Here is a 25,705-nt window from a genome sequence, read left to right as displayed (position 1 = left end):
TAAGCACAAGTCAACAAGTTGGAAGCCTGCCAATGCTCTAACCAGAGGTGCTCCAGGGGTACCTGAAAACTGCAGGGTTAGGTTGGGGCATAGGAAGCTAAGAGTGCTCTAATGAGTAAACTCAAGGCGGAAGGGCCATAAATCTGCAGCAATGTCATCTGATACTGTAGAGGCACCTGAAGACCACAGTGCTCTGATGATCCAAGGGAACCTGAAATCTGACAGCATTCTAAATAAAGACATACCATTGCTGATGGAAGCCAGTGACAGGAGCCAAAGAAATTAAGTTCAACTAAAAAAATCATCTTAGCCAGGCAGCAGTCAAAATAAATATGATTAAAAGAGATACACAGGGAAGTCAGATTATTCAGAAAGTTCTCACCAACAATAAAGTACTTAAAACATATGCACTTAATGACATAGCATCTAAGTACTTAAAGGAAAACTTAATCGAATTACAAGGAGAAATACACAGGAAAAACTATAATAGTTTGTCACCTCTATATACCTCTTTCAGACCTAGACAAATCTAACCAACAATCAAGAAGTTAAAGTCTTAAAGAGAATTTTAAAATATCTGGTGATTAATAAATGAGATTAAGAAAAGTGAAAATTTTGTGAAAATTTCTTAGCTATGTATGGCACCTTTATAGAAACTGATCATTTGATAGTATATAAAAACCTCATAAAATCAGAAAAGCAGAAATATTGAAACATGTAATTACCCAATTCAATAAAAATATTATCAATAAAGGGGCTTTGAAGAAAGCATTCAAATTTAAATGGAGGGGGTAGCTAGGTGGCACAGTGGATAGAATTCTGGCCTTGTAGTCAAGAGGATCTCAGTTCAAATCTGGCCCCAGACATTTCACACTTACTAGCTGTGTGACCCTGGGGAAGTCACTTAACCCTGAATGCTTCATCAAAAAGAAATGTAAATGGAGACTAAATAATTTAAACAATAATTTAACCATTAGGAAGTTAGGGAAATCACAAATTATAGAAATAACAGATAATTTTATCAAATAAAATGACAACAGAGAGACAGCAAACCAAAACTTTTGGAATGCAACCAAAGCAGTCTTTAGTGGGAATATTATGTTACTAAACACTTCCATCAGTTAAACAGAGTATAAGTTTTAGATATAAGAACTATTTTTGTTTTTAATTTTAGGTTGACTTCATTAAGACTTTTTATATCTCTAAAGCAAAAACTAATTTCCAAAGCCATTCTGTGTTCAGTAAATTATTATTTTAGGGGAGGCAGATGGAGCCAAGACAGTGGATTAGGGGTAGCCATCCTGCTGAACTCTCCCAACAACCTTCTCCAAACAATTTTAAAATAATGCCTCAAATCAAATTTTGGAGCAGCAGCACCAACAAAAAGTCAGAGTGAGATATTTTTTCAGCCTAAGAAAACTTAAGAGATAGGCAGAAATCTGTAATGCCAGAATGGAGGTCTGTCTGGAGCCCACACATATGACAGCAGCAATAGTACCACAACAGCAGCAGCTTCAGGAGTTCTCAGCCTAGTGATGTCCAGGGCGTCAAACAACTGCTCATAAAGAGATTGCAAGGGACCTTTTGCTGGCACTGGGTACAGCTGGCACTGATTGGCAACTCCATTGCTTATATACAGCTCTGGGTCACAATTCCAGGACAGAGAGGGGTGCTGAGGGTCAGTCACAAGGGAAAAGTGGCCCTGGTCACACTACCAAATCAGAGAGAAGTGCTAGGTACAGCTGCTGGGGACCAGCGGGCCTTCCTTGGTAAAGACCAGAGCACAAACAAGGAAAAAGTAGACATTTAATGAAATAGAAGACTTTCAAGCCTTCCTGATGAAAAGAACAGAGCTGAATAGAAATTTTGACATTCAAATATAAGACTCATAGAGTAATCATAAAATTCTCAATAAAGTTAAATTGTTTATATTCCTATATGGGAAGATGATACATATAGATCCTAAGAACTTTACCATTGTTAGGGCAATGAAAAGGAATTTACATAGAGCAGGGTCATCTCCAGTCGTCCTCATCTATATCTTGCCACTGGACCCAAATAGCTCTAGAGGCAAAAGTTAGGCTGGTGACCTTGCACAGCCCTCCCTCACTTAAATCCAATTCACTTGCAAGTCATGGCATCATTTTCCTGATGTCATGGTCCTCCTGGAGAACAAGGGACAAACAACAACAACAACATAGACAGAGGATATAGCTGTAATTCAATTATATAGGAATGATCTCAAAAAAAAAATGAAGGATGGAGAAAGGGATGTGCTGGGAGAAGGAGAAAGGGAGAGGTAGAATAGGGGAAATTTTATCACTTAAAAGAGCAAAAAAGAGTGTTTACAATAGAAGGGAAAATGGTGGAGGGGTTATAGCAGTCAACGCTTAAATCTTATTCTCAGAATTGGTTCAAAGAAGGAATAACACACACACACACACATACATACACACACGCTCAGGTCTGTATAGAAATATAACTTACACAATAAGGAAATAGAAGAAAATGAGGATAAGAGAAAAGGGTGGGGGATGATAAAGGGAAGGGTGGATTAAGGGAGGCAGTAGTTTGAAGCAAAATAGATTTTTGAGGAGGAGAAGAAGAAAGAGAGAGAGAGAGAGAGAGAGAGAGAGAGAGAGAGAGAGAGAGAGAGAGAGAGAGAGAGAAGATAATGCAATACAGGGAAATACATATTTAGTAATTATAACTGTGAGTGTGAATGGGATGAGCTCACCCATAAAATGGAAGTAGATAGCAAATGGATTAGAAAACAGAATCTAACAATATGGTGTTTACAAGAGACAATCTTGAAACAGGTATCTTGGGGCAGAAGTCTTGACTGATGCTACCAGTTGTACCCACCTCCTCAAGAACTAAAGGAAGTTCCAGAAAACAGTTCACTCTTTCTCCAACTTCCCCTCCTAAAGCCTGTCCATCAATATTGTGATAACTGGTAACCCTTTTTTTTCTCTCAACCACAAAGAAGCCAAAGGGTTATCTACAGAGAGATATAAATGTAAAGTAAGGTATAGAACCCAACCTCTGCCTAAGTGTTAGGAGTGATTGCAATTATAATCCTAACTTTTTATTTAATATAACTTCCCCAAAACAGCAGAGGAGGGAACCACATGGACCTGAGAGGTCATTATTTTGCCCCTATGCATAAAAAGAGCTAAATATTATGAGGATATTACATATACATCCACACATATGTGCATGACACATCCACTTAAGCACAGAGTATCACCATGGGAAGGTGATAATACTTCACAAGACTTCCCTGTCACATGACCAGCAAAATGGAGGATTAGAGATTTTCTACAATCCTCATAACCTCTGAAACCTCTTAAAGATAAAAATTGTGTGCAAGAGATAAAATAATTTCATCTCTCTCCCCAGTCTAAGACACCAAGAAACCTAACAGTAAAAACTCTAATGAACTAACAGCAGAGAAGAATAATCCCTAACCCTGAACACTGTACAGCATCTTCTCCACTACCACCCCCATCCCCACGCCCAGCCACCCAGCTTTAACAGGGTAGCACAACCCAATCACAGGCTTGCAATGGGACTTAACTCTTCCCACTTCTCTCCCTGTGATATGGAAAAGCAAAAGCAAGAAGCTTGCTCTGGCTGAGACAGTGCTGTGAAAGAGTTCAGCCAAAGAGCTAAGGAACAGAGGGAACTGTGAAAAGATGTTTGCATGTGGGGTGCTCCACTAAGCCTAAAGGGAAAAGTCCAGCATCCACCTGGGGCCAGTTCTGTTCCACTAGAAGTCACTTGGGACAGAGACCAAGACATGTGAAACATGAATTCTTTCCTGGAATGGGATGAGGTTGAGGTAGCTTTGAGGTCCAGCTCCCAAGGTAACCACCATGAAAGAGAAAGGGGAAATAAAGTGAGCAATAACTATTGGTGGAACTGCAAATTGCTCTAATCATTCTGGAAAGTAATTTGGAACCATGTACAAAAATCTGTACATACTCTTTGACCCAACAATACTACTGTTTGATCTATACCCCCAAAGAGATCAAAGAAAAAGGAAAAGGACCCATATGTACAAAAATATTTATAGAAGCTCTTACAGTGGTAGCAGAGAATTGGGACCTGAAGGGATGTTCAATTGGAGAATAGTTGAACAAGTTATGGTATGTGAATGTGATCTAATACTATTTTGCTATGAGAATAATGAAGGGGATAGTTTCAGAGAAACCTGGGAATATTTGTATAAACTGATGCAAAATGAAGTGAGAAGAATCAGAAGAATAATCTATATATTAACAACAATGTTATTAAGACAAACAACTTTGAAAGACTTAGGAACTCCAAAGAACTCATGATGAAACATGCTATCCACATCCAGAGAGAGAAGTGTAGGACAAAGTATATTTTATTTTATTTTCTCTTTTTCTTTCTTTGAGTGGAAGATAACATGCATAATGTGGAAATTTGCTTTGCATTACTATATATACATTATACATTATATAATATATATTATTTTGCATTACTTTACATATTATATATAATTTTATATTAAAGTTGTTGTTCAGTCATTTCAGTTGTGTCCAGCTCTTCGTGACTACATTTAGGGTTTTCTTGGCAAATATACTGGAGTGGTTTGACATTTCCTTCTCTAGCTCATTTACAGACGAGAAAACTGAGGCAAATAGGGTTAAGTGGCTAGCACAGGGTCACACCAGCAGTGTCTGAAGCCAGATTTGAATTGAGGTCTTTCTGACTCCAGAGCCAGCACTCTATCCACTGCACCATCTATGTGTGTGTGTGTGTGTGTGTGTGTGTATGTGTGTGTGTATAAACATTTACTAAGCTCCTACTATATGCCACTCACTATGCTAAACACTATGGATACAAAAAAAGGTAATAGACGTTCCCTGCTCTCAAAGAGCTCATAGACTAATGGAGGAGATAGCATATAAATAACTACAGTTATCTCCTCCTCATTGAGACTTCCCCTATTGTGGTTTCAATATATCATGGGTTGGCATAAGAAATTAAATGGGAATTTTTAGGGAGTTTTGTAGAAGCTGCAAATAACACAAGGACAGCAGATGATGTCTGTCTATGACCAAATGTTTAACTCAAATATTACAATAAGATACTGTAAACACCCCATAAAAGAAAAAGAAAAAATTCAGACATCTTCTCTGGTATAAAGGGAGGGCCAAAAAATTTACATGGATTTTCCAGATTGCTGGGGTGCTGTGCCCCTAACCCCCATGAAGATGTATACAGAACTTTTCCAATAGGAAAAGAAATTCAAATAGACATAAGATTTTTTTTAAGGCAATTAGGGTTAAGTGACTTACCCAGAGTCACACAGCTGGTGTTATGTGTCTGAGGTCACATTCGAACTCAGGTCCTCCTGACTCCAAGACTAGTGCTCTATCCACCACGCCACCTAGCTGCCCCTACATAAGACCATTCTTTACCCACACTTAAAATGGTGGAGAAATTAACAAGAGGAAATTCTTTTCATGATCGGATTCTTACTAAAACAGAGAAATAGATTGCTGGAGTAGAAATTATGGGACCCTGGGGTGCAGGTGGAGACTTACTCCCTCTTAAGAGTTTATGATAGAAGACAAGAAATCTCCACATAATTTAATGTGCATGCTAGATTTTGGAAAAAAATGTTTTATTTCAGTTGTTCTTTATACTACTATGATAGTGGCTATTTTAAAGAAAAACAATTTTCCTTGTCAACTAACAATTACTAACATTCTCACTATACTAAGGTATATTTTATATATTTATAATGTATTAATAAGATATCAATGGGTCTAAAGCTTTGAAATAATAAAGTATAAATGTTACAGCATTTTTGAACAAGTTGTTCAATAATTACTGAATTATTACAGTTTTTCTTTGTACCCTTGGGTCTTTTTGTTCTTTTTTCTCCTCAGAAAATAAAGTGTTTTCTTGTATGTGTTTATAGATGTTATTTTTTCTTGCAATAAAATTTGTTTATGTTTTGTACAAAGTAAATAAACATTTATTGCCATATAGTTGGAGGCACCACCAGTATTATTTATCACTCTTTGGTAATAGATATGTGCCATTTGTTAAGAAAGGTGGGATACATCTGAAAAGCTGGGAAAATGCTTTGCTAATCATCCATGCACCACTGATCCTATCCTATCCTTACCACTTTCCAGTTTGGCAGAGAACCCAGAGTTTCATCTGTTCATTATATTAATGGTGTAGAAGCTTTCTTATTCTGTTTCAATCCAACTCACATTTTTATTGTATTAAACTTCTTGTAATCATATAGGTCACAATAAATTTTCCACAGTCTTCTTCTTTGGGAATTCTTTCTCTTCTAATTTCTTCTTTTTTCAAACTTCCACAGTAAAGTTTTTGAATGATGTCGAATTGTTTTGTTCTTTTGTGTTTCTTTAACTTCTTGTATTACCTTAACCTTCAGTATTTTGGTTTCAATTGCTAATTAAGAGAATCTATACTTTCTAATGTACTTTTCTGAATTCCTTTCTACCTGTATCTTTCTTGTTGCCTTTAATTGGACAATAAAGGTATTCAAGTTTTCTACTGTATGTAGTAGCTGAATGTTGAAGTTATCTTCAAATGCCTTTCTGCAAATCTTCAATAGCTTACTCATCACTTTTGCCATGATAGTTTTTGTCACCTGTCCGTTGAAATACTCCTTGATAGTCTATGGTTTCTGCCTTTCCTCCTATGATTCTTACTGTGACAATGGCTACTGTGTGCCTGAGATGTTTGGAGTTTTGTTTTACATTTTATTTCAAATACTGTGAAAAAAAAGTATTCATAAATTATGACTACAGAAGATAAAATAATTTTAATTACTTTGTTTTAGCATAGTTTGCCAGTTGGATCCATGCCATCAAAATAAAAAAACCTTTTGTAATTCAAATCTATGTATGCCTATCTCCTTTGTAAAATAATTTAAGATATCTGCGCTGCTTTTGTCATCTTGTTTTTATTAGGTATAATTTCTAGTTGTTTTCAGTTGTTTCAGTCATTTCATGATGTTTCACTCTTCATGATCTTATTTGGGGTTTTCTTGGCAAAGATACTGGAGTGGTTTGCTATTTCCTTCTCCAGCTCATTTTACAGATGAGAAAACTGAGTTAAATGATTTGCCCAGAGACACACAAGTTAGTAATTGTCTGAGGCCAGATTTGAACTCAGGTCTTCCTAACTCTAGGCCCAGTACTCTATCCACTGTCCCACCTAGTTAAGGTTTTCAATGTCCTCAGCTTTGGAGCTTTCCCTTCTTCAGATTTTTGTAGCTTCTCAATTTCTTCTCTTATTTCATCTAAACCAGGCTTAGGGATGAATATATGTGTTTTCTGATTACCCCACAGTCTTCATTAATAAATTGTTTTGTGATTTATGACTGAAGGAACCATTGACCTCAAATATAGCATAAAGCCCTTGCCTATAACTATTCAGCTTTGTTTTAATTTTGTTACAATACTCTATTACAATGGCACATAATGAAAGTATTTATATCTTTATATCTTCAGTATACCATCTTCACTGAATTATTTACAGTAGGTAGAATATTGGTATTTCTGTTTGTTCTAGTGCAGGGGTGGGGAACCTGTGGCCTCAAGGCCACATATGGCCCTCTAGGTCCTCAAGTGCAGCCCTTTGACTGAAATAACTCAGGATTTGTTCTGTGAAGTTTGGATTCAGTCAAAGGGTGGTTCCTCACCCCTGTTCTAGTATATTCCATTTGTTCTAGTGCTATCGGAACACAAAGGAACCTCACTCATTCCGCTCCTCTATGTCAAGATCGATTGTCATGGTAGTTTTAAGCAATCTAATGTCACCTTATTTCTTTTTTTTTCCAAAACTAAATTTTAGTTCCAGACAGAATGCCTTTTGTATGTGCATGTGGAGGCAACTGAGGTTAAGTGACTTGCCCAGGGTCACATAGCTAGCAAGTATCTAACATCAAATTGGAACGCAGGCCCTCTTGACTCCAGGGCTGGTGTTCTATCCACTGTGCCACCTACCTTCCCCAAGAATTCATTTTTTGAAAGGACCATACTTGTTTAAAAATTCCATTTTAATTAATAGATTATATCCCAGAACAAGGAAGCAAGAAAAGAATATATATAATACAGAATAGACATTCAGTCAGTCTAATGAAGGTAAGGTATCTCTTAAACTATATATATATATATATATTATAAGCATTTCAGTTAGTCTGGTATATTCCAGAAATTGCAGCATAGAACCTTAATTAACAGGGCATCAGTCTGAATGAAGCCTGCCCCTATCACAACTAGTAGGTGTTGGAAGTAGAGCTTGAGCTCAGTTCTTCCTGATTCCAAGACCAGCTCTTAAGCCACTATGCTATGCCATCATGACATTATCATTTTTTTTATATAGAAGATTTAATTTAATTGTCTCAGAAAGGCTGTCTGATGAAACTTCCACTAAGGGCAGCAGAAATAAGGCGTGCTCTTTGACATGTCCACTACCATCTCATTGTATCATCAAGGCCAATACTTTTAGTTGCTGATGTTTTGAATATTTACTGTTTTCAGACCTCCAAGTGAATTTTCCATCTCTGTGGGAGTCATGGCTTATTCTATGCTCTACTTATTTGAAAACACTGCTAGAATAGATTCCCTCCATCCTCCAACATGGCCAGTAATCCAACTAGGAAACTCCCATTCAGTCTCAATCACAGCTGTTGTTTGTCCTTTGTTCTGGAAGAGGACCGTGACATCAGGAAAATGATACCATGACTTGCAAGGGAAAGGAAGGAAAGGGAAGAGAAGGGAAGAGGTATGCAAAGTCACCAGCCTCACTTTCTCCTCTGGTGTAGGGGGACAGGGGAGCAGAGGGAGGGAGAAGTCCTTCAGTGCCTACTCAGAACTCAGTATTCACCACAGCTTCCTGGCCTCCTGGGGTCCTTGCCCCAGGCTCACCAAAGCTAGCTGAGTGCCCTTCTATTTTGCACTCATAGGAGTAACTCAATTATGTTGACAAGATGGCTAACCCAATCACCAGAGTCCAATTCAGCAGTGATTCAGGGTTACTGCCAGGCCTTCCTAGCTAATTTTGTGGTCTCAGAGGACACAGAATTCCCACCATAAATCACTCTGACTAGCATCCCCTTTCTTTGCTGTTGTCTTCTTCTCTTATAGCATGAGCATTTGGTTAAGCTTTCAGTGGATTAATATGAAACAAGCACAGTTAGCCTGGTGATTTCATTAGCATAGAAAATTGCCAGATGAGGAAATTCTCTCTACCAATAGAGGTTGGCACCTTCTCTGTAACTTATAGTATTAAAGTTGCCTAAAGCACTGCTAAGTGTCTCCAACAGGGCCACACAGCTGGTTGTGAGAGCATTATCCTAACCCCATTGCCCCCATGCAATTTAGGTTAATTTTTCCCTAAAAGGCAAGAAAGCTGTCCTTAGGATTTGATTGACTTGGGAGGCTAAGGCTTAAGATACACCTTTGTTGATGCAACTTCCTGGTAGCCTCTGACTATTTTGACATGACTTCCTGGTCACCTAAGGTCATAAAAAGTCCCACCTATGTGGGGTCAGTGACCTTTATACCAGGCTATATCAGAAGACCAACCCAGTCACCACACCCTAAGGGCCCCACTGATTGGGCAGGTTCCAAATCGAAATTAGGAGGAAATCATGTCTACTCAAGTTAAATGTTAGAATATCTTTCTTGAGTATCCTTTGGGGTATTCACACCTCTGCTGTGAGGACTTGCTAAGCCCTTTTCAGGGCTGTCCATCTATCTTTGGTGTCCACCTGTCAGCCAACTTTCACTTGTGACTCCAAGAAGCTGTGGATGCACAGCAGCTGTACTCCAGTAAAACTGTCTCTGAAAATGCACAGGTTGAGGGTAACCAACAGGTCTCAACTTCATCAGTGAATTAGCGGGGTGTCTGCTCCAAGTATGTGAAGACTTCCCCTGACAGAATGGGTAGATAAGAACAATTTGTTCCAACAGCCATGAAGGCAGCTGAAGCAAGTGCTTTCATGGCTGTCGGAACAAATTGTTCTCATCTGCACATTCCCATCAGAAGGTTTCACATGATCTGCAGTGCCTGCTTCAGTCACCTTCACAGCAGCCATAATCTAGGTCAATTCTACCATAGGAAGTAGTGGCTTTTAGTTTTCTTTAGACCCAAATAAGTAATCTAACATCCCGATCTGGGACAAATCTGGGATACTTACCCATGAGGAGAGGAAATTTAACTTTTTTTTTTTAAAGCTGATGTCCTACCTAAACTCAGACAGTCATAGATCTAAAGCTGGGAAATACCACACAGGCAGCCTGGTATCATATAACACCCCCCTCACTTTATAGATGAAGAAACTGAGGCCCTGAGAAGTTAAATGACTTGCTCAAGGTCATACAAGAAGCGTCAAAAGTAGGATCTGAAATCAGTTTCCCTGACTCCAAAGCCAAACGGCCTCATCTTACTGATGAGGAAACAGAAGCCCAGAGATAGAAGTAACTTGCTAAAGGTCATAGGAGGAGGAAGAGCCAGGATTTGAAGCCAGGTCTTGTGACTCCTGATGCAGTGCTCTTTTCACTACACCATGCATCTGAGACAGTTCCAAGTCTTGCTTCCAATGACATGCACCAAAGTGTCAGATCTTCCTGGCTTTGGTTCAGCAATCCCTCTGGCAATCATCTCTGTTCAAACTAGAAAGGAGAGGGCAGGATAGAAGGAAAAGAGTTAGGGTTATGTTGTTTCTATGGCTCTGAGGACATATGGCAAAAAAAAAATGCAACAAGACAGAATGTTACTCTATCATAGAAGCTGTCTGCTTATCTCCATTTTCCTTACAGTTAGCGAGAGACAAATATAGGACATCTCAGAGATGTACAGTAAGTGGCCTAAGTAGGAACTCCCAGGTCCTGACTTCTGGCCCAGTTCTACTCAGTAGGAATAAATGCACCGGGAGAGTTTCAGTAACTCTTCTCTCCAGTTCTGCAGGGAGACAAAGAATTTCTACTTAGAGTAATTCCGACTTTTCCCTCAGGTCATGGTATTATTTTGTTTTGTTTTAGAGAATGTGAAGCACACATTCAAACTAAATTGTTCTCCCATCAATGAATTCATTGTAGGCTTGTACAAATCATTATAATTTTTTTCAATGTCAGTTTTGACCAGATAACATTAAACTTGGCTACAGGTTATAAGGAAACAAAATGTGAGAGATAAAGCTTTTCTTTGGTCAGGACATGGGCTTTTATAAATGCTGTAGATATATGACTATAGATTAGTATGTGTTCATGTAAGTGCATATATGTACTAATATATATTCATACTCTGCATGTGTTTCTGTCCCTATCTCTGTCTCTTTGATTATCTCTCTCTCTCTCTCTCTCTCTCTCTCTCTCTCTCTCTCTCTCTCTCTCTCTCTCTCTCTCTCTCTCTCTTCCTCCCTCCCAGCTCACGGCTTTCCAGCCAAGTTTGCCTATCACTGGAAAAGTCTGGATCAAGGTGTTCTAAAGTGTTGAGTGCCTCATATAACTTGATGATTCTGCCAGAACAAGCAGATGACATGCCATCAAATTTTGGCAGGCAAAAGGATAATTCAAAAGTTCATAGTTATCTTGGCTAAATCTTTGAGTCAGAATTCTAGACTGTAATTTGGGAAAAGTCACTGTTGTCTTTTCTACTGTCTTCCTCCTTTTTCTCTATCTCCCACTTCCAGGCTATTTTGAAAAGAGTCATTGAGCAAGTGACATTACATGCCCTCTGAAAGAAAAAGGAAGATAAAGAACGGTTGAGTTGATCCCAAAGTGTCTTAGTTTCATCTATCCCTTAGTTTACATCAAAGTGATTGAAGATAATACAGAATTAGTTTGGGAAGGGGGAAAGCCTTGAAAGACTAAAATACAGGTCAATATGTATTCAACTAATCAAAACAATAAGACACTGAGCCTTCAGGAAAGGTCACAGCACCAAAATACAACTTGTAGCAAGACCTAAAGGTCAATCAGTAGCCTTCCACAATTTTCTGTTAGAAAGGAAATGGATCTTAGGGAGCATTTCACACATCATCCATTCCTTGCCTGAAGGACTTCTAATTGTAATTGCCCACCTAAACCTGTGAATAAGTAAAAGGTAACCAGTAGTCAAACGACATGTAACTCAGAGTTGTAAAAAACAAACAACATTATTATCAATCTTGTTAGCAAATGTAGTCTACACAGTATGCTGAAGGCAGGACCCATTGAAACCTTAGAGTGTCAAAAACCAACATGGTGTAGGGAAAAGAATACTACACTGACATTCCAAAAAAGGCTTGGTTCTACTAGCTGTGTTGCCTTGGGCAACCTGTTTTGAGCCTCAGTTTCCTCATTCATAAAATGAAAGTGTGAGATTAGATGATCTCACACATTCTTCTCTGCTCTAATATCAGTCACTTTCAACCTTAACAAACTATGATTTTGCGTTCCTTGAGAGTGGCCACCCCAGGACTCGGTTGCAGCTATCTGTTGTGAAGGTGATTCCATTAACAACCCTACCGAGACTGGCGCCTGAGACCTTAGCACTCTATGTATGCAGAAAGAAAAAGAGGATGCTGGAAATGGTTTCCACTTGGGAATCCAAGAGCTGCAGAGGAGTCATGAAAGACTCCAGATTGTGAAGTTCCAAGGCAAAAACCAAGATACATTTATCATCTATAGCAGCACCATCTGCTCTGTTGCTTGCCATAGACCCACATTCCCTCTGTCTTGGCTAGGATGAGTTTTCCTAGGCTTTGTTTTATCTCATCATGGAACTGACTACCCACTGGTGAGTCAGCCTAGGCCCATATATTCAACAACAAAATATTGACTAAATATTTATTAAATACCTACTAAGTACAGAGCACAGTACTAGGCACTGGAGGACATGCAAAATGAGGTAAAACAATATCTCTACCTTGTTGAAGCCTACAACCTGGGAGATAGGTTGGGGAGGGGGTGTGTAAAGCATGAGATAGAGCCACAAATACCATAACATAATACACAATATTTCGCACAAATGCATTCCATCCCCCATGACTGTGACTTTGTGCTCACCATCTCACATGGCTGAAATGCATTCTCTCCTTATCTCTGTTTTCCCCTCCTTATCAGAGTTTTCCTCTGCCTTGAAGTGGCAGTTCAAGTATTATCTTCTGCATGAAGCCTTTCCCAATCTCCCCAACTGCTAGTGCTCTCCTTAAGATCCGCTGTATTTAACAACTTTTAAAATTCAATATACAATATTGCACACTGTATTTATTCACTTTATATTTATGGTGTATAATATATTAGGTGGCTCCTCTACTAAAATGCAAGCTCTGTTTGAGGAGAACTGCTTCATTCTTTCTACTTTATTTCCAGAGCCTAGAACAGCACCTGGCATGTCCTATGGTAAGTGCTTAATAAATACTTGACTGGTTAGTCGATTTGAGAGGTGTACAATAAAATGCATTTTGAAGACAAAGGTACATGGGTCCTGCCTTCAGCATACTGTGTAGACTATGTTTGCTTTCAAGACTGATTCAACATGTTAACAAGAAGACTCTAGGGAGAGAGGAACTAAGAAAGATTTCATGAAGGAGGTAGCACTCGGTGTGAGCTATAAAGGATATATAGAAATTCAATAAGCAAAGAGTTGGTTAAGATCTTCTAGGCATAGCATGAGCAAAAAAAAGGAGACGCAAGAAAGCATAGGATATATCCAAGAAACACAGAACTTTCCATTTGTGCCGGTGCATAGACCACATTGAATGGATCAATACACATTATCGTGCATTAAAGGTAGAGTGGGACTGCGTCGTTGAAGGCTTTGAATTCCAGATACACTAGCATGAATTTACCTTAGGAGCCAAGAGAGAGCAACATGTAACAAAGGCTGATTAGATCCACAAATGTTAATGTTCTTCAGGCAAAAACAACTGCTACTTTCTAGCAAGAGGAAGAACACATTAACAGTTTGGATCAGCGAACAGCTACTGCCAGCCTGAGCTCACTGGAATCCAAATCTCTTCTATGTTTTAAAAACAAAAAAACTTGGTCTAGAAAACTTTGCTAATCAACTTTAAAGTCTCTCCAATCACCAGCATCCTACTGGAGTTCCCAATAAGACTGCTTCTCACCATCTGAGGAATTCTGCAACTGGTTACATCTATCACAGAGCTGAGCCAAGAGATACTAGTCTTTGCTAAATGAAAGGGCCAGGCAGAGACTCCTCCAAAAATCAATAGCATTGATATACTGGGCTCAGATGTGTCATTTGCTATGCTAACTCCCTGCACCTCAATCTCCTGAATGGTGAGAGGGAGGGAGGGAGAGGGAGAGAGAGAGAGAGAGAGAGAGAGAGAGAGAGAGAGAGAGAGAGAGAGAGAGAGAGAGAGAGAGAGATCCATCCCCCTCCGAATGTAGATAAGTATTATTATAGATCTTGATTTTCTATGTATGTCTGAGTGATTTGTCTCTTAGTGGCTTAAGTAGGAAATTATTCCACCTGAAGTGAATGGCCAACCCTCTCACTTTAATAGATGTGATATCTATCATTTTAGTAAAGGTCTAAACAGAGCTCTCTTCCTGAACACCACCTAAGATCTTTGAATAAAAAAAAAATGTTTTGTTCAGAGTGAGAGCTCAAGAAGGGCAGATTTTCCAGAGTTAATAGGATGATCCAGACTTTGTGAATCATAAGCATCCTCTGAGGAGTAGAACCCTCTTTGTAATCAGTGTTAAGAACTAGAAATGATTTCGTTGGTGGAACTTGAACTAAAGACTAGTCGGCAATATAGGGCTAAATTCCAAAGAGTTATATTAGTCTGGTGTTGGAGGAACAACATATACTAAAACTTGCAAAGCCTCTGTCACGTAGACTAGCGTAGCTTTCCCCTAGAAAGTGAAAGAAACTAGCAAGATTTAAGACTAAGCATGCTAAGAATCAAACTCCCAGGAACCTAGAAAGTCAAGGCTCCTCGGGCTTGACCAATTAGGTTCATATGACTAAAAACACCTTTCTGAGAGAGCCACTGCGGCAAATCAGAGGTGAGGGAGTTGTGCCCAGCTGAATCAATGCTGTCTCTTTGCTGACTATCCTCCCCATCCCATTGTTAAGTAATTTACTTATTTCCTTTTGTAAAATGCTACGTGGTCTAAAAATGTCTCATTTCATTTTTGTTCCAGGCCTGTACCACCAGATTGGTCTTAATCAGACTTTAATCAGAATACCATTAACAAAGGGTGCGGAGAAGTAGGTCAGGAGCTAGGTGGCATAATGGATAGAGTGCTGAACCTGATGTCAGGAAGACTCATCTTCCTGAGTTCAATCTGGCCTCAGGCACTTACTAGCTCTGTGATCTTGGGTAAGTCACTTAACTCAGTTTTCTCATCTGTAAAATGAGCTGAAGAAGGAAATGGCAAACAATTCTGGTGTCTTTGCCCAGAAAACTCCAAATGGGGTCATGAAGAATAACTCAACAACTAGGTGGGAGGAGGGAGGGTAAGTTCAAAATCCATTCAATTATATTCCTAAGTCAGCCTCTTTTAAAGCACCACCCTTGCAGTACAATACATCTTGTCTATGCTTTCTTCATATTTAAATTAATGATGAGCTCCTAAAATATCAGGATGGGTCTCTGTCCATCTTCCCTTTTTCTCATCAGAATTATTTCTCTTTGTGTTTTCAGAATTTCTGTCTTGAGTACTTCCCATTCTTCCTGCAATGACATTCCCTGGAGAATTTTAGGCTATGAGATTACTCTCTATCTATCCATTCTTCAAATACGTTGAAATTTGTTGTCTCCAAATCTAGGGTGCTTGTCATATCATTCTAACTTATTCTTCTGTATCACAGATTCTAAGATAGAATGTTTGCTTCCTCTAAGATTCTCTTCATTCCACCCCACAACCTTGTCATTGGTGAGTATCAGATCCCGAATATTAAGAAGGCATACAGAATATGGAAGCAAGGGCAAATACGATTACAAACATGTGGCACAGTCCTATAAGAACAGTGTCAGTAGTGTTAAAGTATAGAACAAGCTAGTGGGAAGAAGTTCCCTGGACATCTTTGAGCAAAAGCTGGATGGCCATTTGTTGGATATTTTGTAGAGAGGATTCTTAAGAAGTTGTATTAAATGGCCTCTGATGTTCTTTCCCACCCTCAGATTCTGTGATTCTGTGAGTATATTATTGACTTTAGCATATTTTCTCTACCTTTATTTTGTTAGGAGTTCTAACATTGTTGTTTTCCTTTATTTTCAGTAAAGGCAATGACATTATGGGATGATGTCTTGACTTGCATATGAATTGGATTGAAGTGATGCAGAGTTGCACAAAGTCATCAGCAGCGTCACTCTCTTCCAGAATCATCGAAGTCCAGCAGCAAGACGAAAGTCAAGGCAACTGACAGTGAATCAGAATGCACTGGGTGACCTTGGCATCTTCAATGTCTGACCAAGCTCTAAGCACTCCACAGAGCCTGATTGAGCTATCTTTATGGCCATTGAAATGAATTGTTCTCATCCTCCCATTCTGCCAGGGGAAGTCTTCACATACTTGGGGTAGACATGCCCTAGCAGGCCAACAGGTTTGAGGACTGTTGATTACCTTCAACCTGGTTTAGCGTGTCTGCTGATATGGTTTTACTGGGGTATGGCTGCTGCATATTCTTCAGCTTCTTGGAGGCACAAGTGAGAATTGGGTGACATTTGGACACCAAAGGTGGATGAGCAGCTCTAAAAAGGGCTTAGCAAGCCTTCACACCAGAGGTGCTAGTCCTCCTTAAACACTCCATATACTCTAGTTCTAAGATTGGTATGGGTTTGTACTTTTTTGTGAGGCTAGATTGATAATTTAAGAGAAGAAGACATATCTCAAAAGAGCTTCAATGACTGCACCAATGTATATCAAGAGGTAGAATGACACAGTCTGACCAGACTAGGTCCTTTCTTCTAAAGGAAAGAGGGAGTAGAGCGTATAAATAGAAATAACTGGGATAATTGATTATCCCCTTTGCTTATCCTTACCTTCTCAACTTACATCCCTCCAATGCCTTCCCTACTTTCCCCTCCTTCATTCTTATCTCACAGGAAGACATAACCCTTCTTCTTGCTAAGGCAACCCTTCTTACATGCATAAGTGATCCCAATCTACTCCATCTTCTCCAACAGATTACCTCCTTGATCACACTACTCCACTCTCTCTCTGACTGCTTTTCTACTACCTAAAGTCACACACCCATATCTTTTCCACGTTCAAGATGACTCACCTGATATATCCATTCCAGATAGCTATCATTTTATATCTGTCTCTCCTCCTTTTTGTGGCTAAACCACTCAAGAAGGCCATCTACAGAGACCTAGCAATACCAGAGCTAAATTATATATGAAATTGTAATCACTAAAACAATTTGGTACCAAGTGAAAAATAGAGAGGTCCATTAGTGAAACAGATTAGGTAAAAATCAGAAACAAACAAGTGTAGTAGCCTAGTGTTTGATAAACCCAAAGATCCCAGTGATTAGGACAAGAATTCACTATCTGACAAAAACTGTTATAAAACTGGAAAGCATTCTGACAGAAACTAAGTATAGACCAACATCTCATACCATATGCCAACTCAAGCTCCAAATGGATACAAGATTTAGCCACAAAGACAATATCATAAACAAATTAGAAGAGCATGGAAGAAATTATCGGTCAAATCTATGCATAGGTGATGAATTCATGACCAAACAAGAGATAGAGAGGATCACAGGGGCAAAATGGATAATTTTGATCATTTAGAATTAAATTAAAATTAAAGAGGTTCTGTACAAGCAAGACCAACCCAGCTAAAAGTAGAAGAAAAGCAGGTAAGGGTGGGGAGAATCTTTGCAATAAATTTCTCTAATAAGAATTTTATTTCTATGGTTTATAGGGATTTGAGTCACATTTGTAAGAATAAGAGCCACTTTCTAATAAACAAATGAGCAAGGGATAGGAATAGACAGTTTTCAGAGGAAGAAATCTACCCTATCAATAGCCACATAAAAATGCTCCAAATAGCGAATAATTAGAGAAATTCAAATTCAAATTAAATCAACTCTGAGGTACCATCTCACACCCATTATACTAGCAAAGATGACCCTTCCCCCCAAAAAAAAAGGAAAATATCAAATACTGGAAAGCCTGTTAACAAATAAGTACATTAATATACTGTTGATGGAACTGTGTCCAACCATTCTGGAAAGCAACTGATTCCTGCCAGAATTCTAGTACATATTAAAGGGATGGCTAGTAAACAACTAGAAAGTAAAACGTTAACTACAAAAAGTCTTCATCATTTCCTCAAGCAGAGGCCAATAACTTCATGTCCTACTTTAATATGGCTATTAGATTTTTTTTTAAAGTTTGGAAGAATGCTATAGAAACTACTTAATACAGCTCCTGGGAAAAAAAATTACAAAATCTCTCATATTATTCTTGTGATCAAGATGAAAAGATGTCAGCTAGACAATTAGGGGTATCCAGCATTGGTTGAAAGTTAGGACCTGAAAAGTGATCACTGATGGTTTGATGTTAGCTTAGCAGGCTCTCACTGAGACTAGCCCTGAGATCAGTACATGACCCTATGAAATTTAACTTTTTTTCTTTGAGATGCTTATCAAATTTACAGAGAAAACAAAGCTAGAAGAAATAGCTAGTACTTTGGATGACAGAATCAGGACCTGAAAAGATACTGATAGATTACAATGTTTGGCTGAACTTAATAAGATGAAATATAGGGATAAATGTAAAATCTTTCATTTGAGCTCAAAAAAATTGATTTCACAAGTACAAGATCAGAGAGAAGAGATTGTATAGTAATTAATCTGAAAAGGGTCTGGGGTTTTTAGTGGCTTACAAACTCAATAAAAAACAACAACGTGATATTGCATGCAAGAGAGCATTCATTAAGCCCTTCACTATTTTGACCCTATAGTTCACCATTTCAACAAGGCACCTTCCCTCTACTCTTGAACCCATTGTCTTGTTATCCTTCAAATATTCATGCCCTACCAGTCCTCAAGCCTGGGCCATTGCCACTATTTGCCTTCTTTGCTCCTAATGCTGAGGTGTGGAATGCTGCTAATAGAAGTCACAAAATCATGCCAACAGGTATCACTACAAATTCATATAGGCCCTCATTGCTTAAATGGCAATTCTTTTATATTAAAATCATTCTGTCCACAGTGGCTATTCCAAGCCTTCATACTTTCTTCAAGGTGACAATGTCATCTGTGTAGCCTCGCAAACAACAAATGACCTCCTCTTTTTTTTCTTTTTTAAAATTTAGTATTTTATTTTTCCCCAGTTACATGAAAAAATGATTTCTAATATTTGTTTTTAAAACTTTTGAGTTCCAAATTATCTCCCGTTCTCTCCCCTTGCCATTGAGAAGGCAAGCGATTTGATATAGGTTATTCTACACAGTCATGAAAAATGTTTTCATAATAGTCATGCTGTGAACGAAAACATAAAACCAAACAAACAAAAAAAACCCTTAAGAAATACGGGGGTGGGGAGGAAGTATTCTTCAATCTGTATTCAGACACCATCAGTTCTTTGTCTGGGAATGGATAGCATTTTTCATCATAAGTCCTTCAGAGTTATCTTGAATCACTATATTACTGAGAATAGCTAAGTCATTCACAATTGATCATCTTAGCAATATTGCTGTTACTTTGTACACAGTACATTTCACTTTGCATCAGCTCATGTAAGTCTCTCCAGACTTTTCTGAGGGCATCCCACTTAATTCTCATAGTGCAATAGCATTCCATCACAGTCATATTGCAACTTGTTCAGCTGTTCCCAATTGATGGGCATCCTCTCAAATTCCAATTCTTTGCCCTCTGAAAAGATCTATCATAAATATTTTTGTACATATAGGTCATTTTCCTTTTTTTTTTTATCTCTTTCAGAATACAAATAGAGTACTGGTATTGCGAGGTCAAAGAATATGCATAGTTTTATAGCCCTTTGGGCATAGTTCCAAATTGCTCTACACACACACACACACACACACACACACACACACACACACACACAAATTGCTCTACAGAATGGTTGAATCAGTTCCCAACTCCACTAACAGTGCATTAATGCCCCATTTTCCCCATATACCTTCCAACATTTGTAATTTTCCTTTTCTTATTTTTATTTTATTTTTTAGATATCATCCCTTTATACTCAACTCACACCTGTGCCCTCTGTCTATATATACTCTTTCTATCTGCCCTAGTAATGAGAAAATTCATATCAGTTACAAGTATCATCTTCCCGTGTAGGAATGTAAACAGTTTAACCTTATGAAGTCCCTTATGATTTCCCTTTCCTCTTTACCTTTCCATGCTTCTCTTGAGTCTTGTATTTGAAAGTCTAATTTTCTATTCATCTCTGGTCTTTTCATCAGGAATGCTTGAAAGTCTTCTTTCATTCACTGAATGTCTATTTTCCCCCTGAAGGATTATACTCAGATTTCTTGGGTAGGTGATTCTTGGTTGTAATCCTACCTCCTTTCACCTCCAGAATATTATTCCAAGCCCTCTGATCCTTTAATGTAGAAGCTGCTAAATCTTGTGTTATCCTGACTGGCTCCACTATACTTGAATTGTTTCTCTCTAGCTACTTGCAATATTTTATCCCTGACCTGGGAGCCCTAAAATTGGGCTATAATATTCCTGGAAGTTTTCATTTGGGGATCTCTTTGAGGAAGTGATTGGTAGATTCTTTCAATTTCTATTTTATCCTCTGGTTCTAGGATATTGCGGCAGTTTTTCTTGATAATTTCTTGAAAGATGCTGTCCAGGCTTTTTTTTTTTTTGATCATGGCTTTCAGGTAGTCTAATAATTTTTAAGTTATCTCTCCTGGATCTATTTTCCAGGTCAGTTGTTTTTCCAATGAGATATTTCACATTTTCATTCTTTTTGTTTTGTTTTGTTGTTTCTTGATTTCTCATAAAGGCATTAGCTTCCATTTGTTCAATTCCAATTTTTAAGGAATTATTTTCTTCAGTGAGCTCTTAAACCTCCTTTTGCAATTGGCCAATTCTATTTTTTAAGGAGTTTTTTTCTTCAGTGAATTTTTGTGCCTCTCTTTCCATTTGGTCAATTCTGCTTTTTAAAGCATTCTTCTCCACATTGGCTTTTTTTGTACCTCTTTTACCATTTGACCTAGTCTGTTTTTTAAAATGTTATTTTCTTCAGTATTTTTTGTGTCTCCTTTACCAAGTTGTTGACTCATTTTTCATTTATTTTCTTGCATCACTCTCATTTCTCTTCCCAATTTTTCCTCTACCTCCCTTACTTGATTTTCAAAATCCTTTTTGAGCTCATCTGTGACCTGAGACCAATTCATATTTTTCATGGAAGCTTTGGATATAGGAGCTTTAACTTTGCTATCTTTTTCTGACCGTGTATTTTGATATGCCTTGTCACCATAGTAACTTTCTATGGTTAGAACTTTTTTTCTGTTGTTTGCTCATATTCCCAGCCTATTACTTGACTTTTAACTCTTTGTTAAAGTAGGGCTCTGTTTCCAGGCTGGAGGGCACACTGTCCCAAGCTTCAGGGGTTTTGTGCAGCTGTTTTCAGAGATACCTCTAGGGACCTGTAAGTTTTCAGTTCTTCCAAGGTGGTACGATCTAAGGCAGGCATGGGGAGCCTGAAGCTTTGAGACCACATGTGGCCTTCTAGGTTCTTGGGTGTGACCTTTTGATTGAGTCCAAGTTTTACAAAACAAATCCTTTTATTAAGGGGATTCGTTCTGTGAAGTTTGGATTCAGTCAAAGGGCCACATTTTGAGCACCTAGAGGGCCACATGTGGCCTTAAGACTGCAGGTTCCCCACCCCTGATCTAAGGAGAGGTGTTTACTATTCTCCTGGCCTGTGGTCTGATCTGTGAATGACCATAATCTCTCTTTTCTGCCCTGGAACCATGAAGAGGGTCCCCTACTTCACTGTGGTCACAAGCTTTGGTGTGCTAGTGCTCCTCGTCACCCTGGGACTGCCACCCAGGACTGTGACCTGGATCAGCATATGGGCAAAGCAACAGAGTCCTGCCTCAATGCTAGCAAAGATACTCCTGTAATCTTCTTCTACCTGATTGTTTGATCCCTTTGCCTTGTGTGGGCTGAGAGCTCCGGAAGCAGCAGCTACTGCTGCTGATCCAATCATTCCCAAGGCCTGCTCCTGGTTTGCTAGGACTAGGGCTGCTCTGGTGCAGCCTGCACTGGACTGTGCTCTACTCACCCAGGTATGTCAGACCTTTCCTGCTGACCTTCCAAGTGGTCTTTGGTATCTGTGGACTGAGAGGTTTGGAAACTACCACTGCTCCCACTGATTCACTTGCCACAAGGCCTGCTCTTGCGATGTACTCTGCACGGCATGGCCTGTGCTGGATTGTGCTCCTTTCTCACCCTAGGGCAACTGACCTTTCCTGCTGACCTTCTAAATTGTCTTGGACTGGAAAATTGTTTCATTCCATCTTTTTGTAGGTTCTGACATTCTAGAATTTGTTTAGAGTCTTTATTTAAAGGGATTTGGAGAGATTTGGGGGAAAGCTCAGGTGAGTCCCTGCCTCTACTCCACTATCTTGGCTCCACCTCTAAATGACCTCCCTCTTTAATGAAAAATGAGATTACCATGAGTTTCCCCACCTCCACATCTAAAAACCTTTCTATGTTTTCATACATTCTGTCTCTCTTTGTTCCAAACTCATAGGTGACCCTCTTCCTTGCCAAGGTTAACCCCTTGACTAATTTCTCTGAGTCCATCCTATCACATCTCAGCCAGGGATAATTCCTCATTGATCATTCCTTTTTCCTAATATTCAATTTCTCTCTATATTTTTGCTTCTTCCCCAATTCCCAATAAGTATGATCAGGTCACCCCATACTTAAAATACTTTCTGTGTGTTCTTACTGTTCCTTTCTTTAAGGTCACTTTCACATGAAGCAACTTAGTGCTGAAAAAAGCAGAAACAACACTTTTGTAAAAAGAAAGAATTATATCAACTGGCAAAGGATAGAAATTATTGCCACTGTCATCAATGAATTAAGTGTCTGAAAATAACAGTAAAAGAAATTTGGTTTAATAAAGATTGCTAAAATGTTTTTTAAAATAGTTTTCATTTTTTTAATTGTATTTATTTATTTGTTTTTAATTTTCAACATTCACTTCTATAAGATTTTGAGTTTTAAATTTTTCCCTCTCCATCTACTCCCTCTCCCCGAGACAGTGTGCAATTTGATATAGGCTATATATCAAATATATATATATATATATATATATATATATATATAGGCTATATATTAAACATGATTCCACATTAGTCATGTTGTAAGGAAGCATTAGAACCAAGGGAAAAAACCATGAGAAAGAAGAAACAAACAAACAAAAAAGAAGTTTTCATATGCAATTTGAGTGGTTTGGGACAGAAAATGAACTATAGAATGAATACAAACACAAATAACTTTGTAAAGGATTTAAGATGATACTTAGTTTGTATGCAAACAGTTTGATAGTTTAAAGGACCAAAGAAAGAACTTTTATGTATTAAAAATTGGACAAATGTGAATATAAAGAAACAGCTTCAAGGACATACAAAATAATGTTAGACCAAATTGAGAACTGAGAGCTGCAGAGTTCATTTGAATGTAACTATTTTAAAACTTAAAAGGATAAAACTTTTTCAAAAAACGAGAAATCATAAAACTATTTGGAGACTGAGGGAAGATTAAATAAGAAATGTTCTTTTATAAGAGAATATGGTAACTCGCTGCTCACCACAGTGAAAGGTGAATCACTAGATACCAGGAGGACCTAATTTAAGTCATTGAGAAGACAAAAAAAGAGGCTGAAGTTATGTGGTGGATATTGGAGGAAAGGTATAAAGGGCTAAGGGTGGTGGTAGTAAGGGAGGGGGTACCTAAAAGCATCTTTGTCAGAGCTTTTTTTAAATTTTATTTTATTTTTAATTTATGGAACAAAACAAGCATTTCCATAACATAGTACAATAAAAAAGATGACAGCACATGAAACTACAAATCTATAACTTGCTATTCCTTCATTTACTATTTTCTTTCTTGCCCTCTCTTTTTACCCTATCCCTGTTATCTTATCTTTTCCCTCCACTTCAACCCCCCCTCCCCAATAGTCCCAGACTGCAAAAATATGGCAGTCAAAAGACAAGAAGCCTTCTATGGATAGTTCTTGATTGGCTTTTAAAGACAGGAGTTATGTTTATTGCCTTTCAGCACCACCTAGAGTTTAAGAGAGGCAAAGCCTCTCAGATGCTGCTGCTTTTGGTTTGAAAGGGAATATTAGAAAGGGGAAAGACAGGGCATGCAGCTGCTTTGTGGTATAGGAAGAATGCTAAGATGTAATCAGATGGTGAAGAATTTTGGTGAGAGGAGAGCTATATAGGCTTCTTTCTCTTGGTCAGAGAGTCAACTTAAGCCATTTTGCTGTGAGTTTTGTTTGCCACAAAAATGTATAAGTAGAGCCTAACTCATATTGTGCGCTGCCTTGGGGGAGGGAGGAATGGGAAGGGGAGAAAATTTAAAACTCAAAATCTTATGGAAGTGAATGTTGAAAACTAAAAATAAGTTAATTAATTATTTTTTTAAAAAAAAGAAGTTAGTGAGAAATAAGTGGACCAAGGCATCAAGGCCACCAATCCAAAGTAGTGAATTACTCCAAGCACATGGGTTTTCCTCCCTGATATATTTCCAAGTCTGTGATTACTCTCCCCCAAAGATACTAAGTACATTGGTGAGAGTGTGACCCAGGCTTATGTGTGGATTGTGATATATGTACAATTCTTACATATTCTTTCATGTGTGACATTACTAATATTTCTTTTACCTTATTGCTAAGAAAATGGTTATGTTTAAGATATAAATGTGTCTTCACTGTGACTGACTAGTTTGTACAAATGCAAGCATTCCAATGAGGACCCAAGAGCTAAAATGGTGAATCCTGGGAGGATGTTCACCCTCAACAAGGTCATCCTTAAAACCGTAAAAGAGATTGAACATAACTATGCATAATAACCTAGACCTAGACCTAGACCTGCCAGTTTGAGAAAAGTTTAGAGTGAGGGAGCGAACTTTCAGAGTGAATAAGTTTTTACACACCAATGTGAAAGGTGTGATGTACTATAGTGTGGAAATGACCACACCCACTATACCTGCCATCCCCCTAAATTGTCATCCTATATTTCTCTTCCTTTTCACTGCTTAAAGTCCTAGAAAGAATTTCTACATTCACTGCCTCCACTGCTAGTTCATCATCTATCTCCTGACCCCTAAGTGATGGCAACCAACAAGACTCTATCCCTTCTGTCTTTACTGTCTCCTTAGTAATGTCATCTATTCTCATAGGTTCAATATTTCCACCTTTACTTTCCACCTTCCACATTGCCAACTTCCTCCCAGATACCTTCACCTGAATGGCTCACCAGTACTCATGAGCAGTGAGTAGGAGTTGTATATTGGCAGATTTAAGCTTCCTGCTAATTTGAGCTGTCAAAACAAGGACTGGCTATCTCAGGAGTTGGTGGGGTCTTCCTCACTAGAGGTCTTCAAACAAAGGTGGGATGAACACTTATCAGTGGCATTGTAGAGAGGGCTCTAGTGGACTAGTGGCTTCTGAGTTCCTTTACAGATCTAAGAT

Source organism: Phascolarctos cinereus, unplaced genomic scaffold (genome assembly GCF_003287225.1).
Source record: "Phascolarctos cinereus isolate Bilbo 61053 unplaced genomic scaffold, phaCin_HiC Scaffold_1;HRSCAF=81, whole genome shotgun sequence".
In the NCBI taxonomy this organism is placed as follows: Eukaryota; Metazoa; Chordata; class Mammalia; order Diprotodontia; family Phascolarctidae; genus Phascolarctos; species Phascolarctos cinereus.
The sequence above is the reverse complement of the archived record's forward strand: the minus strand, read 5'-3'. Positions refer to the sequence as shown.